This window comes from Triticum urartu, chromosome 3A (assembly GCF_056163025.1).
Source record: "Triticum urartu cultivar PI428250 chromosome 3A, HENAU_Tu73, whole genome shotgun sequence".
NCBI lineage: Eukaryota > Viridiplantae > Streptophyta > Magnoliopsida > Poales > Poaceae > Triticum > Triticum urartu.
Window position 1 is genome coordinate 742292044 of NC_141875.1, and position 16406 is coordinate 742308449.

Consider the following 16406-nt stretch of genomic DNA (forward strand, 5'->3'; position numbering starts at 1 on the left):
GATAAATAGAGCATCCATGTTATAGCCACAAGTCAAAGCAGCGAAACCATATCGCAGCTAGCTGCCTCCCCTCCGTTCGCAGCTAGCTCCATCAGACCATCGCCCACTCTCTCTTCACTGCCCGTCACCCCCAATCATGTCTCATGCACACACCATCTCCATCGCTCACGGGCCTTTGCATTGTCGTCATCACCGACTTCCCTCTTCTCCATTAGACCATCACCCTTCTCTCCTCGCCACCCCCAAAATAAAGGTCATGAGATGCGTTGCCGGCCCATGGGTTTCAGTTATAGGAAGACATAGCTTCTGTTATGCTGGCGAGCACAAGGGAAGATGAAGTAACAGAAGAAATCAGTATGGGGTCATCAGGTCTAGTGCCGACGGTGTGTCAACAATTGTCATGGATGAGCTCGATTCTAATTTTCTGTGGCGATGCAAATGTTTTCTAACATGGTGCAACCTCATGTGTATTTTGCTACAAAAACCTAAGCGGCATGCTACAATGACCCATAATATCCGTTGCATGCAGAGGAGCAAGCCTGGATACAACACTGAAAGGAGATGTTGCAGGGCAGGGAAAATGTTGGTGCTGCGAAGACCAGGCGATGATATTGCAAGCCAAAAAGTGATGCTGCAAGGTCGGCGTCGCCGATGCTGCGGGTCAAGGCGCATGCGGGTACTGCAAAGACTAGCGGATGATGCTACAAGCCGGTACGGGCCACTTCAAGACCATCATTGACGTCTTAAACGGTGAGTCCGTGAGGTGATTGGAGAAGTGCAGATTGATCCAATGGCTGTTGTGCTGGCCGATTCCCGCCATATTTTTTTAACCGACATAAAATATTCCTATAGACACCCCACCCAGAGTCGGCCGTCTATCTCGATGTCCAGGTTAAGGTAGGGTTCTCGCCTCTCGCCTATCGAGATGACAACGCCATCGCCACCCTAGCGTTAACCCCCCAGATCCACCAAAACTGCAATCGTTACGCAGTTGACCAGTACGTAGATCCACGGATGGCAGGCACGGAGGCTTCCAGCTTTCCAATCGTGATTGAGATCCTGCTGCGGGAGGCGCTCAAGGGTGATCTGCTGACCTTCCCGCTAGGCTGGATCTGGATCTACGATCAGCAGAAGAAGCTGGACGGCAAGGTTCCACACAAGAAGACCGACGCAGGCCACAGCGAGGAGCTGCTGCTGGCAAAGATCAACGTCGATTTTCTGACCAATAGCTACGTTGACGTCCCCGCCGAGCAGCTTGCCGCCCACTACAGGGAACTACCTGGATTCGCTGGACCTGACAATAGGAAGTGGTGGAGGGATGAAGCAGCTCTCAATAGGTGATCGTCAAATCCGATTGATTCAGCTTGATCACACTGTGGATCGATTCCATGTCGTCCTTCCACTATCTTTATTTATCATGGCTTATATCTATCTATATGTAAAGTTATGCCGACTAGTTACTATAGGCATTGTAGTAAATCTTATTGAGTTCATGCACCAGCCAGTTGCTCCAAAAGTCCGAACTGATGGAGCGAGGCGGGCAATATATTTCAACACTCTCCCTCACGTCTTGCCTATTGTAGTTGTTAGGCCAACTCCACCGCGCGACCCCAAACGGACGTCCGTTTTGTCCGGTTTTTGTCCCTTTGGGTAGGGATTTGGGGTCGTGTCCGGGCCTGTCCTGGGATGCGGTGGCCGTGCGCCCAGCGCGCGGACGCATCCCGGCCGCATCCTGTCCGCGTATTATTTCTTTGCAAGTCCTTAACTTTATTTCATTATTCATTTTTGGTATATGAAAAATACATCATCACATTTTGACTCGTAAAGCAAGACCAAAGAAAACAAGAACCACAAGAATACATTTTAGAAGATACCCAACTTCCATAACTGCTCCCTTGAGTTGGGTTAGGGCCTTCTCGATGCACTCGTTGTTGATCTGTGGAGGAGGAGGCTCGATCTGGCATCCTCCTTTCTTATTCAAGCCAGAAGTCGATGTTGCTTCCTCCTCACATCTAGTCTCGTGTCTAGCCTCTAATCTAGCAACAAGTGCACTTGTCTCATTTATAGCCTCTATGCTAGCTAAAAGTGCACGAACATGTACTAAATTTTGCTCTATCAATATATCGATGTACTCTTCTTCCCAATACCAAAACTTGCATCCATTCTACACAACAAAATTTGAAGTTAGCACAACTAGTTAAATCTAGAGCACAAACCGACGCTAAAAAAAGCGCATACCCCATCGTTTAAGCACTTGATGAACACCCATCCGGGATGTTCCGGCGTTGTAGACACGAGGCGCACGACCATCCTTGGGCAGTGGTCGCACTTAATGAGTGGCAACGGTGCGCCGGCGAGCTTTTGGGCAAGCACCGAGCCCAGCCGGCCGCCATTCGTGTATCTGCCGGCGGACCACCGACGGTGCAGATCCGAGCGGCTAGAGGAGGAGCCACTGCCTGCATGTGACCTTGCGGCCCTGCCAGGGCCTTCCGGTGAGGTGCCCGGCCAGTCCATGGCTCGGCCCGGCCTCCCACAGCCGGCTGAGCTCAAGACCGACCGGATCCGCCCCAAAACTGGCCGGCGGGTGCGCAAACCAGGTGGCCGTGGTCGCGTCCGAGCCCGGCGCCGAGGGGAAGGGGTTGGGCGAGCTCGCGTCCGAACTGCACGACTGCAATGGCAGCGGCGGCGGCGGTGGCGACGACGGGAAGAGTGGGGAAGAGTGGAGGGGGTGCGGCCGGAGGGAGGGAGGGGGGCGGATAGAAAAAGGCCCGTCTTGTGCCACCGACGGGCGGGCCAGGGGAGGACACGCGCAGACGACCTGCGTGTCCGCGTGGTGTCCGTTTCACCCCAAAAGCGGCGCAAGTTTGGGCCGGGAATGGGTCGAAAGCGGACACAAAGCGGACAAAAGTCCGTTTGCTCCCGCGCGCTGGGCCGCCTTTTTTGTCCCTTTTACCCCAAACGGATGGGGCCGGACAGGATAGGGTCGCGCGGTGGAGTTGGCCTTAGATGTGAGATCGATTTAGGCGGTAGAATCACTTTTTTAGTATTGCATTGGCAGGATCTTGAACTCCAGACCACTTGGCTCGTATACTATATTGAATTCATGCACCAGCGAGTTGCTCCAAAAGTCCGAACTGATGGAGAGAGGCGACAATATATTTCAACAAATCTAACTTTACATATTAATTTATGTAGCACTTTTGTGTTTGTTTGTTATGCTGATAATCGCCATGCTGATCTCAGTGTAACACGCTGGTTGTGTGAATAATGATGTCCACTTGGTTCCGGGTACCACATGGTTGCACGTGAAAAATCACCAGCTGGCAGCTGCTTACAGTCCAGGTCTCCAGGACTACAGGGTTCACGTGATGGCAAAGAGGTGAAGTCCCCCGTGCCGCTCCCGCGAGCGGACCGGGCGGAATAGTAGATCACCGCACCGCTCCCCTTTCTCGCCTTCCTTCTCCCTCGCCGCCGTCAGGGGACGCCGCCGGGCAAAGCCCGCGCGTGCGTTGGCGGCGGCGGGGCTCCCTCCCTCCTCGCGAGGCTCCTGGGCGGCGCGGGACGGCCGGTCGTCGCGGCGGCGCTTGGCTCGGCGGCAGGTCAGGCCGCCGACGGATCTGGGCGGGGCTCCTCTACGCGGCGCTGGCGGCGGCGTGGTCTGCGCGGGGCCGCGAGGCGCGGGCTCCTCCTCCTCCCAATGTGATGGCGCTGAGGTGGCGCCGGCGCTCGGGCGTGCGGCGGGGTCCGCGAGGGTGGTCGGCGCGCGACGTCTTCCTCCCTGATTTGATGGCTCCACGGTGGCGTCAGTGCTCGGGCGGAGGCTTGCTTCGGCAAGCGATGGCGGGCGCTGGGCTCTCGGCGGCGCTCCGGCGTGTGCAAGCGACGGCGGTTCCTGTGCGGTCGGCGGCTCCGTCTCTGACCCGGATGGCGCAGGGGATGGCGGCGGCCCGGTGTGGCCGGCTATCTGGATGTTGTGGTGCCGGCGGCTCGCTGATTTGCCGGTATTCCAGGGTCTGCTTGGTGGTCCTGGTAGTGACGGCAGCCCGTGTACGAGAGTTGGATCCCTTCGAACTGATCTAGGTGAAAACTTGCCTTTGGCTTCTGCTAAGGCCGGCGGTGGCGGCGCTATCTGCATCGTTCCCTTCTTGAAGGCATCGCCGCGGAGAAGTTCAAGGCCACTCTCTGCTACCTCCGGGGGAAACCCTAGATCGGATGACGGCGGCTCTCTGGTGTAGTTCATTCCTTGGGGGCGTCATTCTTGGAGGTACACACGTGATCGAGGGACCAGAGGACGGATTCTTTGGTGGAGCGGTGCTTCATCCTACACACTGATGTTGACGAATCTTAACGGCGTGGCGCAGTGCAGATTCGGAGTTCGCTGTGGGAGGATGGACTCACGTAGGAGGACGACGCTGTCAGACGTCATGGTGGCGTCGATGGCAGAGAGCCCTGGCACAGTATATGCAACAGTGCGGCTCTGAAGATGGATTGGTGGCAGGTGGCTGCGGCGGCCTCATACCCGACAGGCGTCCTGGTTGAGGAGTGCGCCGGACTGGTAGGTGCCCCATACCCGGCAAGCGTCCTGGTTGGGACCTCAGGTCTTAAATGTTTAAGTTTGGTTGCGATGTTTGTTTGGTATTAGGCCCAGACTATCTGCGCCCCTTCATCAATTGGATAGGTGCAGCGACAGTTGTTGCTTAGACGGTGGCTTCAGTCTTGCTGTTGTATGACTTTGTAAGGTCTTGTGAGAATACTTAATAAACTGGCCGTATGCATCGCCCAGATGCAGAAGCCGGGGTAATTCTCTTTTCTAAAAAAACAACATGGTTGCATTACAGCGGTGGTAGTCCAAAAGTTTGTGGAGTGTGGATAGAAATGCAATGGTTCAATTCAAAAAAGGTGCATCACGAGCTTCAGCAAGCTTTGATTAAGATGCCAATGAAATAGGATTGCACCAACAGGACAGTTCCTCCATGGCTCTGAATTACAAATAGATTCAGGAACCTTGGGATCACAACTCACCTTAGTAGAAGTCTTGGGCGTCATGCAAGTTATCAAGTGGCACCAGGTAGGAGGGCGACGGCACCCCCCCCCCCCCCCCCCCAAACCCGAAATATCATAATGCAGGTCTCCCCGCATGGGGCTCATGGCATTTGAAGTCGCTTAACCCACAGCTCATTGGCGAATCCTATAGTGAAATTGAGACTGCTCACGTAAAGCTTCAGACATGGCTTCAATATGGAAAGATAGGATGTTAAAGTAATCCTTTTGTTCATATCACATGTAATAAGAAACTTACACAAAATCCCACCGAATATTTGTTGTATGATTCTGTCTGGATTTCTTCTGATTTTCCTTGATTACCAAGGCATGTAACCCCTTTATATGTGTATACAAGGACGCCCATCAAGGTGCGTGAGTTACACAGCATAATCGTTTTCTTGGTATCAGACTTGCTCGATCCTCAACCCTCCTCCAAGCCGCCCGCCTCCCCTCCCAGGTCCAGCCGCCATGTCCACCTCCCCAAGCACCACCTCCTCCCTCACCTCCCCATCCCTCCCCGCCACCACCACCTCCACCACTGGCGCCCTCACCACCGTTGCCATGCCCGCCACCGCATCTCCCGCCATCAACGTCGCAAGGGTCCGCACACATGTTCCTGTTACCTTGGACCTTCAGGCTTCCAATTTCACCAAGTGGAGGATGCTCATTAGGGTTCTCCTCGGCAAGTATGACCTTCTCTCCCACGTCAACACCGCCACCGCCGAGGAGGACCGCACCGCGGACTGGATGCTCGAGGATTACGTCGTGCGTTCTTGGCTGTACGGGTCCATCTCTGATGAGATTCTGGACATTATGATGGCGGAGGATCAAACGGCGCAGGAGGCCTGGACGCTCGTCACTAATCTCTTTCTGGATAATCAGATGACTTGAGCTGTCTATCTGGAGGCGGAGTTCCGCAGCCTCGTCCAAGGTGATCTCTCCGTCACCGCCTACTGTCATCGCCTGAAGGCCCTCTCTGACGCTCTCAGCGACGTCGGCACCCCTGTCTCTGACCAGACCCTTGTCCTCAATTGCCTCCGTGGGCTCAACGCGCGCTTCTCCGACATCACGACGATCGTGACTATGCAGAGTCCTCTTCCCTCGTTCAGCCAGACGAGGTCGCTGCTGACACTCCGCGAGACCCAGCTCGCGAACTCCATCGCGCTTGGCAACCAGACCGCCCTGTACGGCGGCTCCTCCTCCCATGGCGCCGGCGGCTCTGCTCCTTCTGGTCACCACCGTGGTAATGACCGTGGTGACGGCTCTCGCCATGGCAACACCACGGGTGGTGGCTCTTCTGGTGGGAATCGCAACAACAACAACCGGAGGAAGAAGAAGGCTGCTGGAGGCGGCAACAACGGCAGCGGGCACTCCAACTTCAGCGACGGCCAACACCAGCGCGGGGCGCCCTCCTCCGTCGGCCCTTGGGTCTGCTTTAACCCGTACACCGGGCACGCCCAACAGGTTCACCGCCGCCCGTGATGCGACCCAACGCTGGGGCTGGTCTGCTTGGCCCGCGGCCTCCAGCGCTGCCACCGGCCCAGGCCTTCACCTCCCTCGCCCCGCTCCATGGCCAGGCGTTCGGCACCAATCCTCCACCGACACCTGCTTATGGCGGCACGCCGGCGTGGGACTGCTCCGCCCTCCTTACTGCCCTGAACAACGCCGCCACCCCTTCGACCGTTGGTGAGTGGGTCATGGATTCCGGCGCCACCGCACATATGGCGTCCGATCCCGGTATGCTTCACAACCTATCTCCCTCATGTTCCTCCTCCCTTGTCACTGTTGGCAATGGCTCAACCTTACCCATCACTCATACTGGCCACGCATATATTCCCACTTCCGCCCGTTCTCTTGTTCTTCGACATGTCTTACTAGTACCTCATATTGTCAAGAACTTACTTTCTGTTCGTCGTTTTACTATTGATAATCTCTGTTCCATCGAATTTGACCCGTTCGGCTTTTCTGTGAAGGACCTTCACACCAAGGCCGTGATTCTTCGTTGCAATAGCCTCGGAGATCTCTACGTCTTCCCGTCCTCGATCATCAACCACCATGCTCATGGACTCCTCGCCACCACCTCGACCGAGCTTTGGCATCGTCGCTTAGGACATCCGGGACGTGATGCCATGTCCCGTCTTCATAAGAACTCTTTTATTTCTTGTAATAAAGCAGCCTCGCATGTTTGTCATGCTTGCCAACTTGGCAAACACGTGCGCTTGCCATTCACTAGGTCTACTTCAATAAGTGTCGAACCCTTTCAGTTGATACATTGTGATCTTTGGACATCACCACTTTTGAGTAATTCTGGTTTCAAATACTATCTTATTATTGTCGATGATTTTTCTCATTTCATGTGGACTTTTCCCCTTCGCCAAAAATCTGAGACTGCTCAAACCATTATTAACTTAATCGCTTCCATCCGTACGCAATTTTCGCGCTTTCTCATTGCCATGCAAGCCGACAACGGGACAGAATTTCTCAACTCCACGGTCACCACATATTTCTCCACCAACGGCATTCATCTCCGTCTCTCATGCCCCTATACGTCCGCTCAAAACGGCAAGGCCGAACGAGCAATCCGCACCATCAACGATGTCACTCGAACCCTTCTTTTCCAGTCATCCATGCCACCATGCTATTGGGCTGAAGCTCTTGCCACGGCAACATACCTTGTCAACATACGCCCCTCCCAGTCTATTGGTTTTTCGGTACCATACATACGTCTATACGACACACCACCGAACTACTCTACTCTCCGTGTCTTCGGTTGTCTATGTTACCCTAACCAATCCGCTACCGCCAAACACAAGCTCGCCCCACGATCCGTTGCTTGTGTCTTCTTAGGTTACCCAACTAATCACAAAGGCTATCGTTGCCTCGATCTATCAACTCGCCGTGTCATCATCTCTCGTCATGTGATATTTGACGAGACTATTTTCCCCTTCTCCCACTCTCCCGATCGGCCCTCCAATTCTGTTGCTGCCCTCGATTTTCTTCTCGACCTAGCCACCACAGAACACCCTACCCTACCCGTTATGCATGCACATCCAGCACCCGCTATGCATGGCACCCCCTCCCATGCGACTCCGCCCGCTCGCACCTCCCCGCCAGCTCGCACCCCGCCAGCTCGCCACACCACGCCAGCGGCCCACTCCACGCCCCGATCCCCCGCATGCTCCCTACCCAGTCACCCGCCAGGGTTCGCACCGCACCCGGCGCCCGACATGCATGCAACTCTGTCACCCGCTTTTCATGGCGCGTCTTCCCCATCCCCTACGTCAGCCCCTGCCCGTACTCCTCCCGGGTCCCTCTCTTCCGAGACGCCCATACCCTCTTCTAACCCAACGACAGACTCCATCCCTATCTTGAGCGACGCGTCCCCGCCGGTAGTTATTCACCGGCCTCCCTCTCCGTCCAACACCCATACTATGGTCACCCGGGCTAAACGTGGTCTATTTCAACACACCGATCATCTCAACCTTTCCGCCTCCCACTCCACTCCCTCCCCAATACCTAAAACATACCGGGGTGCACTCCATGACCCCCACTGGCGTCGTGCTATGACCAAGGAATTTGATGCTCTTGTCACTAACGGGACGTGGTCTCTTGTTCCACGTCCTCCTCGTGCTCATGTTGTTTCAGGGAAGTGGATTTTCAAGCATAAATTTCACTCGGACGGCAGCCTTGCCCGGTACAAGGCAAGATGGGTGGTACGTGGCTACTCTCAACAACAAGGCATTGACTTTGACGAGACATTCAATCCTGTTGTTAAGCCTGCCACCATCCGCATCGTCCTCAGCATTGTCGTCTCGCGGTCATGGCCGATCCACCAGCTTGATGTCAAGAACGCCTTTCTCAATGGCAATCTTGACGAGGAGGTTTACTGTCAACAACCACCTGGCCTCGTCGACGCTCGCTGCCCGGACTATGTGTGCCGCCTGCATAAATCGCTCTATGGCCTCAAGCAGGCCCCACGTGCTTGGTACCAGCGCTTTGCGCTCTTTGCACACCGGCTCGGCTTTGTGGCATCCAAGTCGGATGTCTCTCTCTTTATCTACCAGCGTGGATCCGACCTCGCCTACCTCTTATTATATGTGGACGACATTGTCATCACTGCATCGACAGACAGGCTCCTACGAGACCTCATCCAGCGGTTGCATGCCGAGTTTGCTATGACCGACCTTGGTGCCTTGTCATTCTTCCTCGGTATCTCCATCACTCGGACACTCTCGGGCATGGTTCTCTCTTAGCGACAGTATGCTTGGAGCTTCTTCAGCGCGCTGGTATGGTTAACTGCAATCCTGTAGCCACTCCCATCGACACCAAGTGCAAACTTTCGGCTCCGGATGGTCTTCTTCTTTCCGATCCCACGGAATATCTGAGCTACGCCGGTGCCTTGCAGTATTTGACACTCACTCGTCCCGATATAGCGCACGCCGTACAGCAGGCCTGTTTGTACATGCACGCACCGCGGGAGCCCCATATGCACTTGGTCAGGCGCATTCTTCGGTATCTCAAGGGTACACTCGATCTTAGCCTGCATATCTCCAGCTCCTCCTCCACGGCCCTCACGGCATACTCTGACGCTGACTGGGCTGGATGTCCCGACACCAGGCGCTCCACCTCTGGCTACTGTGTGTATCTTGGCGATAACCTCGTGTCTTGGTCGTCTAAACGACAGACCTGTTGGAAATATGCCCTAGAGGCAATAATAAATTGGTTATTATTATATTTCCTTGTTCATGATAATCGTTTATTATCCATGCTAGAATTGTATTGATAGGAAACTCAGATAATTGTGTGGATACATAGACAACACCATGTCCCTAGTAAGCCTCTAGTTGACTGGCTCGTTGATCAATAGATGGTTACGGTTTCCTGACCATGGACATTGGATGTCGTTGATAACGGGATCACATCATTAGGAGAATGATGTGATGGACAAGACCCAATCCTAAGCCTAGCACAAAGATCGTGTAGTTCGTATGCTAAAGCTTTTCTAATGTCAAGTATCATTTCCTTAGACCATGAGATTGTGCAACTCCCGGATACCGTAGGAATACTTTGGGTGTGCCAAACGTCACAACGTAACTGGGTGGCTATAAAGGTACACTACAGGTATCTCCGAAAGTGTCTGTTGGGTTGGCACGTATCGAGACTGGGATTTGTCACTCCGTGTAAACGGAGAGGTATCTCTGGGCCCACTCGGTAGGACATCATCATAATGTGCACAATGTGACCAAGGAGTTGATCACGGGATGATGTGTTACGGAACGAGTAAAGAGACTTGCCAGTAACGAGATTGAACAAGGTATCGGGATACCGACGATCGAATCTCGGGCAAATATCGTACCACTAGACAAAGGGAATTGTATACGGGATTGATCGAATCCTCGACATCGTGGTTCATCCGATGAGATCATCGTGGAACATGTGGGAACCAACATGGGTATCCAGATCCCGCTGTTGGTTATTGACCGGAGAACGTCTCGGTCATGTCTGCATGGTTCCCGAACCCGTAGGGTCTACACACTTAAGGTTCGATGACGCTAGGGTTATAAAGGAAGTTTGTATGTGGTTACCGAATGTTGTTCGGAGTCCTGGATCAGACCTCGGATGTCACGAGGAGTTCCGGAATGGTCCGGAGATAAAGATTTATATATGGGAAGTCCTGTTTTGGTCACCGGAAAAGTTTCGGGGTTTATCGGTAACGTACCGGGACCACCGGGAGGGTCCCGGGGGTCCACCAAGTGGGGCCACAAGCCCCGGAGGGCTGCATGGGCCAAGTGTGGGAGGGGACCAGCCCCAGGTGGGCTGGTGCGCCCCGTACAAGGGCCCAAGGCGCCTAAGGGGAGGAGGGGGGGCAAACCCTAAGGGCAGATGGGCCTTAGGGCCCATGCCTGGTGCGCCTCCCTCTCCCCCTCCACCTGGCCGCCACCCCTAGGGACGGAACCCTAGGTGGGGGCGCAGCCCCTCCCATCCCCCTATATATACTTGAGGTTTGGGCCGCCCAAGACACACGAGTTCCTCTCCTTCTTGGCGCAACCCTACCCCTCTCCCTCCTCGTCTCTTGCGGTGCTTGGCGAAGCCCTGCTGGAGTACCACGCTCCTCCACCACCACCACGCCGTTGTGCTGCTGCTGGATGGAGTCTTCCTCAACCTCTCCCTCTCTCCTTGCTGGATCATGGCATGGGAGACATCACCGGGCTGTACGTGTGTTGAACGCGGAGGTGTCGTCCGTTCGGCACTAGGATCTCCGGTGATTTGAATCACGACGAGTACGACTCCTTCAACCCCGTTCTCTTGAACGCTTCCGCTTAGCGATCTACAAGGGTATGTAGATCCACTCTCCTTCCCCTCATTGCTGGTTTCTCCATAGATAGATCTTGGTGATACGTAGGAAAATTTTGAATTTCTGCTACGTTCCCCAACAGTGGCATCATGAGCTAGGTCTATGCGTAGTTACTATGCACGAGTAGAACACAAAGTAGTTGTGGGCGTCGATATTGTCAATTATCTTGCGGTTACTAGTCTTATCTTGATTCGGCGGCATCGTGGGATGAAGCGGCCCGGACCAACCTTACACGTACGCTTACGTGAGACCGGTTCCACCGACTGACATGCACTAGCTGCATAAGGTGGCTGGCGGGTGTCTATCTCTCCCACTTTAGTCGGATCGGATTCGATGAACAGGGTCCTTATGAAGGGTAAATAGAAATTGGCAATTCACATTGTGGTTTTGGTGTAGGTAAGAAAATGTTCTTGCTAGAAACCTATAGCAGCCACGTAATAACTTGCAACAACAATTAGAGGACGTCTAACTTGTTTTTGCAGCAAGTGTTTTGTGATGTGATATGGCCAAAGGATGTGATGAATGATATATATGTAATGTATGAGATCATGTTCTTGTAATAGGAATCACGACTTGCATGTCGATGAGTATGACAACCGGCAGGAGCCATAGGAGTTGTCTTTATTTTTTGTATGACCTGCGTGTCATTGAGAAACGCCATGTAAATTACTTTACTTTATTGCTAAACGTGTTAGCCATAGTAGTAGAAATAATAGTTGACGAGCAACTTCATGGAGACACGATGATGGAGATCATGATGATGGAGATCATGGTGTCATGCCGGTGACAAGATGATCATGGAGCCCCAAGATGGAGATGAAAGGAGCTATATGATATTGGCCATATCATGTCACTATTATTTGATTGCATGTGATGTTTATCATGTTTTTGCATCTTGTTTACTTAGAACGACGGTAGTAAATAAGATGATCCCTCATAATAATTTCAAGAAAGTGTTCCCCCTAACTGTGCACCGTTGCGACAGTTTGTTGTTTCGAAGCACCACGTGATGATCGGGTGTGATAGATTCTAACGTTCACATACAACGGGTGTAAGACAGATTTACACACGCGAAACACTTAGGTTGACTTGACGAGCCTAGCATGTACAGACATGGCCTCGGAACACAAGAGACCGAAAGGTCGAGCATGAGTCGTATGGTAGATACGATCAACATGAAGATGTTCACCGATGATGACTAGTCCGTCTCACGTGATGATCGGACACGGCCTAGTTGACTCGGATCATGTAATCACTTAGATGACTAGAGGGATGTCTATCTGAGTGGGAGTTCATAAGATGAACTTAATTATCCTGAACATAGTCAAAAGTTCTTCGCGAATTAGGTCGTAGCTCACGCTTCAGTTCTACTGTTTAGATATGTTCCTAGAGAAAATTTAGTTGAAAGTTGATAGTAGCAATTATGCGGACTAGGTCCGTAAACTGAGGATTGTCCTCATTGCTTCATAGAAGGCTTATGTCCTTAATGCACTGCTCAGTGTGCTGAACCTCGAACGTTGTCTGTGGATGTTGCGAACATCTGACATACACATTTTGATAACTACGTGATAGTTCAGTTAAACGGTTTAGAGTTGAGGCACCGAAGACGTTTTGAAACGTCGCGAAACATATGAGATGTTTCGAGGGCTGAAATTGGGATTTTAGGCTCGTGCCCACGTCAAGAGGTATAAGACCTCCGACGATTTTCTTAGCCTGCGAACTAAGGGAGGAAAGCTCAATTGTTGAGCTTGTGCTCAGATTGTCTGAGTACAACAATCATTTGAATCGAGTGGGAGTTGATCTTCCAGATGAGATAGTGATGTTTCTCCGAACTCATTACCACCAAGCTGCTAGAGCTTCGTGATGAACTATAATATATCAGGGACATATATGATGATCCTTGAGATATTCGCGATGTTTGACACCACAAAAGTAGAAATCAAGAAGGAGCATCAATTGTTGATGAAACCACTAGTTTCAAGAAGGGCAAGGGCAAGAAGGGATACTTCATGAAACGGCAAATCAGCTGCTGCTCTAGTGAAGAAACCCAAGGTTGAACCCAAACCCGAGACTAAGTGCTTCTGTAATAAGGGGAACAGCCACTGGAGCAGAATTACCCTAGATACTTGGTAGATGAGAAGGCTGGCAAGGTCGATAGAAGTATATTGGATATAGATTGTGTTAATGTGTACTTTACTAGTACTCCTAGTAGCACCATGGTATTAGATACCGGTTCGGTTGCTAAGTGTTAGTAAACTCGAAATAAAAGGCTGCGGAGTAAACGGAGACTAGCTAAAGGTGAGCTGGCGATATGTGTTGGAAGTTTTTCCCAAGCTTGATGTGATCAAGCATCGCACGCTCCCTCTACCATCGAGATTGGTGTTTGCGTTGAGCATAGACATGATTGGATTATGTCTATCGCAATACGGTTATTCATTTAAGGAGAATAATGGTTACTCTGTTTATTTGAGTAATACCTTCAATGGTCTTGCACCTAAAATGAATGGTTTATTGAATCTCGATCGTAGTGATACACACGTTCATGCCAAAAGATATAAGATAGTAATGATAGTACCACCTACTTGTGGCACTGCCACGTAAGTCATATCGGTATAAAACGCATGAAGAAGCTCCATGTTGATGGATCTTTGGGCTCACTCGTTTTTGAAAAGTTTGAGACATGCGAACCATGTCTATTGGTGTATATGCATGAAGAAACTCCATGCAAATGGACCGTTTGGACTCACTTGATTTTGAATCACTTGAGACATGCAAATCATACCACATGGGCAAGATGACTGAAAGCCTCGTTTTCAGTAAAATGGAACTAGAAAGCAACTTGTTGGAAGTAATACATTTTGATGTGTGCAGTCCAATGAGTGCTGAGGCATGTAGTGGATATCGTTATGTTCTTACTTCACAGATGATTTGAGTAGATGTTGAGTATATTTACTTGATGAATCACGAGTCTGAATTATTGAAAGGTTCAAGTAATTTCAGGGTGAAGTTGAAAGATCGTCGTGATAAGAGGATAAAATATCTACGGTATGATCATAGAGATGAATATCTGAATTACGAGTTTGGCACAGAATTAAGACATTGTGGAAATTGTTTCACAACTCATACAGCCTGGAACACCATAGTGTGATGGTGTGTCCGAACATCATAACTGCACCCTATTGGATATGATGCATACCATGATGTCTCTTATCGAATTACCACGATAGTTTATGGGTTAGGCATTAGAGACAACCACATTCACTTTAAATAGGGCACCACGTAATTCCGATGAGATGACACCGTATGAACTATGGTTTAGAGAAACCTAAGCTGTCATTTCTTAAAAGTTTGGGGCTGCGACGCTTATGTGAAAAAGTTTCAGGCTGATAAGCTCGAGCCCAAAGCGGATAAATGCATCTTCATAGGACACCCAAAACAGTTGGGTATACCTCCTGTCTCAGATCCGAAAGCAATAAGGGATTGTTTCTAGAATCGGGTCCTTTCTCGAGGAAAAGTTTCTCTCGAAAGAATTGAGTGGGAGGATGGTGGAGAGTTGATGAGATTATTGAACCGTCTCTTCAACTAGTGTGTGGCAGGGCACAGGGAGTTGTTCCTGTGGCACCTACACCAATTGAAGTGGAAGCTTATGATAGTGATCATGAAACTTCAGATCAAGTCACTACCAAACCTCGTGGGATGACAAGGATGCGTACTACTTTAGAGTGGTACGTAATCCTGTCTTGGAAGTCATGTTGCTAGACAACAATGAACCTACGAGCTATGGAGAAGCGATGGTGGGCCTGGATTCCAAAATGGCTCGAGGCCATATAATCCGAGAGAGGATCCATATATGAAAACAAAGTGTAGACTTTGGAAGAACTACTTGATGGTCGTAAGGCTATTAGGTACATATGGATTTTAAAAGGAAGACGGACAATGATGGTAAGTATCACCATTAAGAAAGCTCAACTTGTAGTAACAATGTTTTCCGACAAGTTCAAGGAGTTGACTACGATGAGACTTTCTCACTCGTAGCGATGCTAAGAGTCTGTTGGAATTATATTAGCGATTACTACATTATTTATGAAATCTCCTCATGTCCTGCACATACCGTAACTATCTGTGTGTGGAGAACTAAGTTATGCAGCAGCCCCATATATTGAAGTTACTGTAATATGAGCCCCATCTATCTTAGTGTTTGCGGAACCATCTATCCAAGTTGCTGACAGTGTTATGTGCAGGACTAAGTTATCTAAGTTACTGGTACTGGTACAATGTGTATTAGCAGCTAGCCCATCTATCAAATTTGTTTTTTGAACCATCTATCCAAGTTTACTACAAACTGGGAGCACTTTTCCTTTCTAAGAATCTCATATGCTTAATTTTTCTCAAATTGAATATGATTCATTATTCGGCAACACTTTATGAAAATATGTTTTTTGTTTGATATCTTCCAAAGTTTTGCTCCTGAGCCTGACAAGCTCCGCAAAGCATACTATTATCAGTTATCGGTTGTTTCTCTCTGCGAATAAGACAGCGCATACGGAAACATCTGCATAGTATAAATAGTCTCATAAAGTCACAAAACATGACCCAAGGCATGTCATGTTGATGCATGTCCCGCATTCTTTCCCATGAATTATGTTTGATAATTTATCTCCAAATCAAGTCTTGCAACTCCACAACTTGCATACGAATTCTGTTTGAAATCATAGTAGAGCAACTAAATAATAAAGTCATGTATGGAATGTGCGTAATAAGCATGTGATTCAGAATGTGATCCCACTTCAGGTGACTGTGCTATTTACAAATTGCGTGAATTTCTACAGCTATGGTGGCTGCTTAGCAAGCGGCATGCTCGGGAGAACATCGGCAAGATCTCCGCCGACCTTTGATCCATCACCTCACGTCTCACACCTATGTTGATGCCTCCGTCGCCACATCCACCGCCACCATTACCTCCTCCCAAGCCGAATTGGTTTCATAGCTTCATTTCAGGGGATGTAGC

General features: G+C 50.6%; 1 pseudogene; it reads left to right on the plus strand.

Annotated features, from left to right (window-relative positions):
• Positions 1-5511: 5511 nt before the first annotated feature.
• On the plus strand, positions 5512-7054 carry LOC147982555 (uncharacterized; annotated as a pseudogene).
• The last annotated feature ends 9352 nt before the right edge of the window (positions 7055-16406 follow it).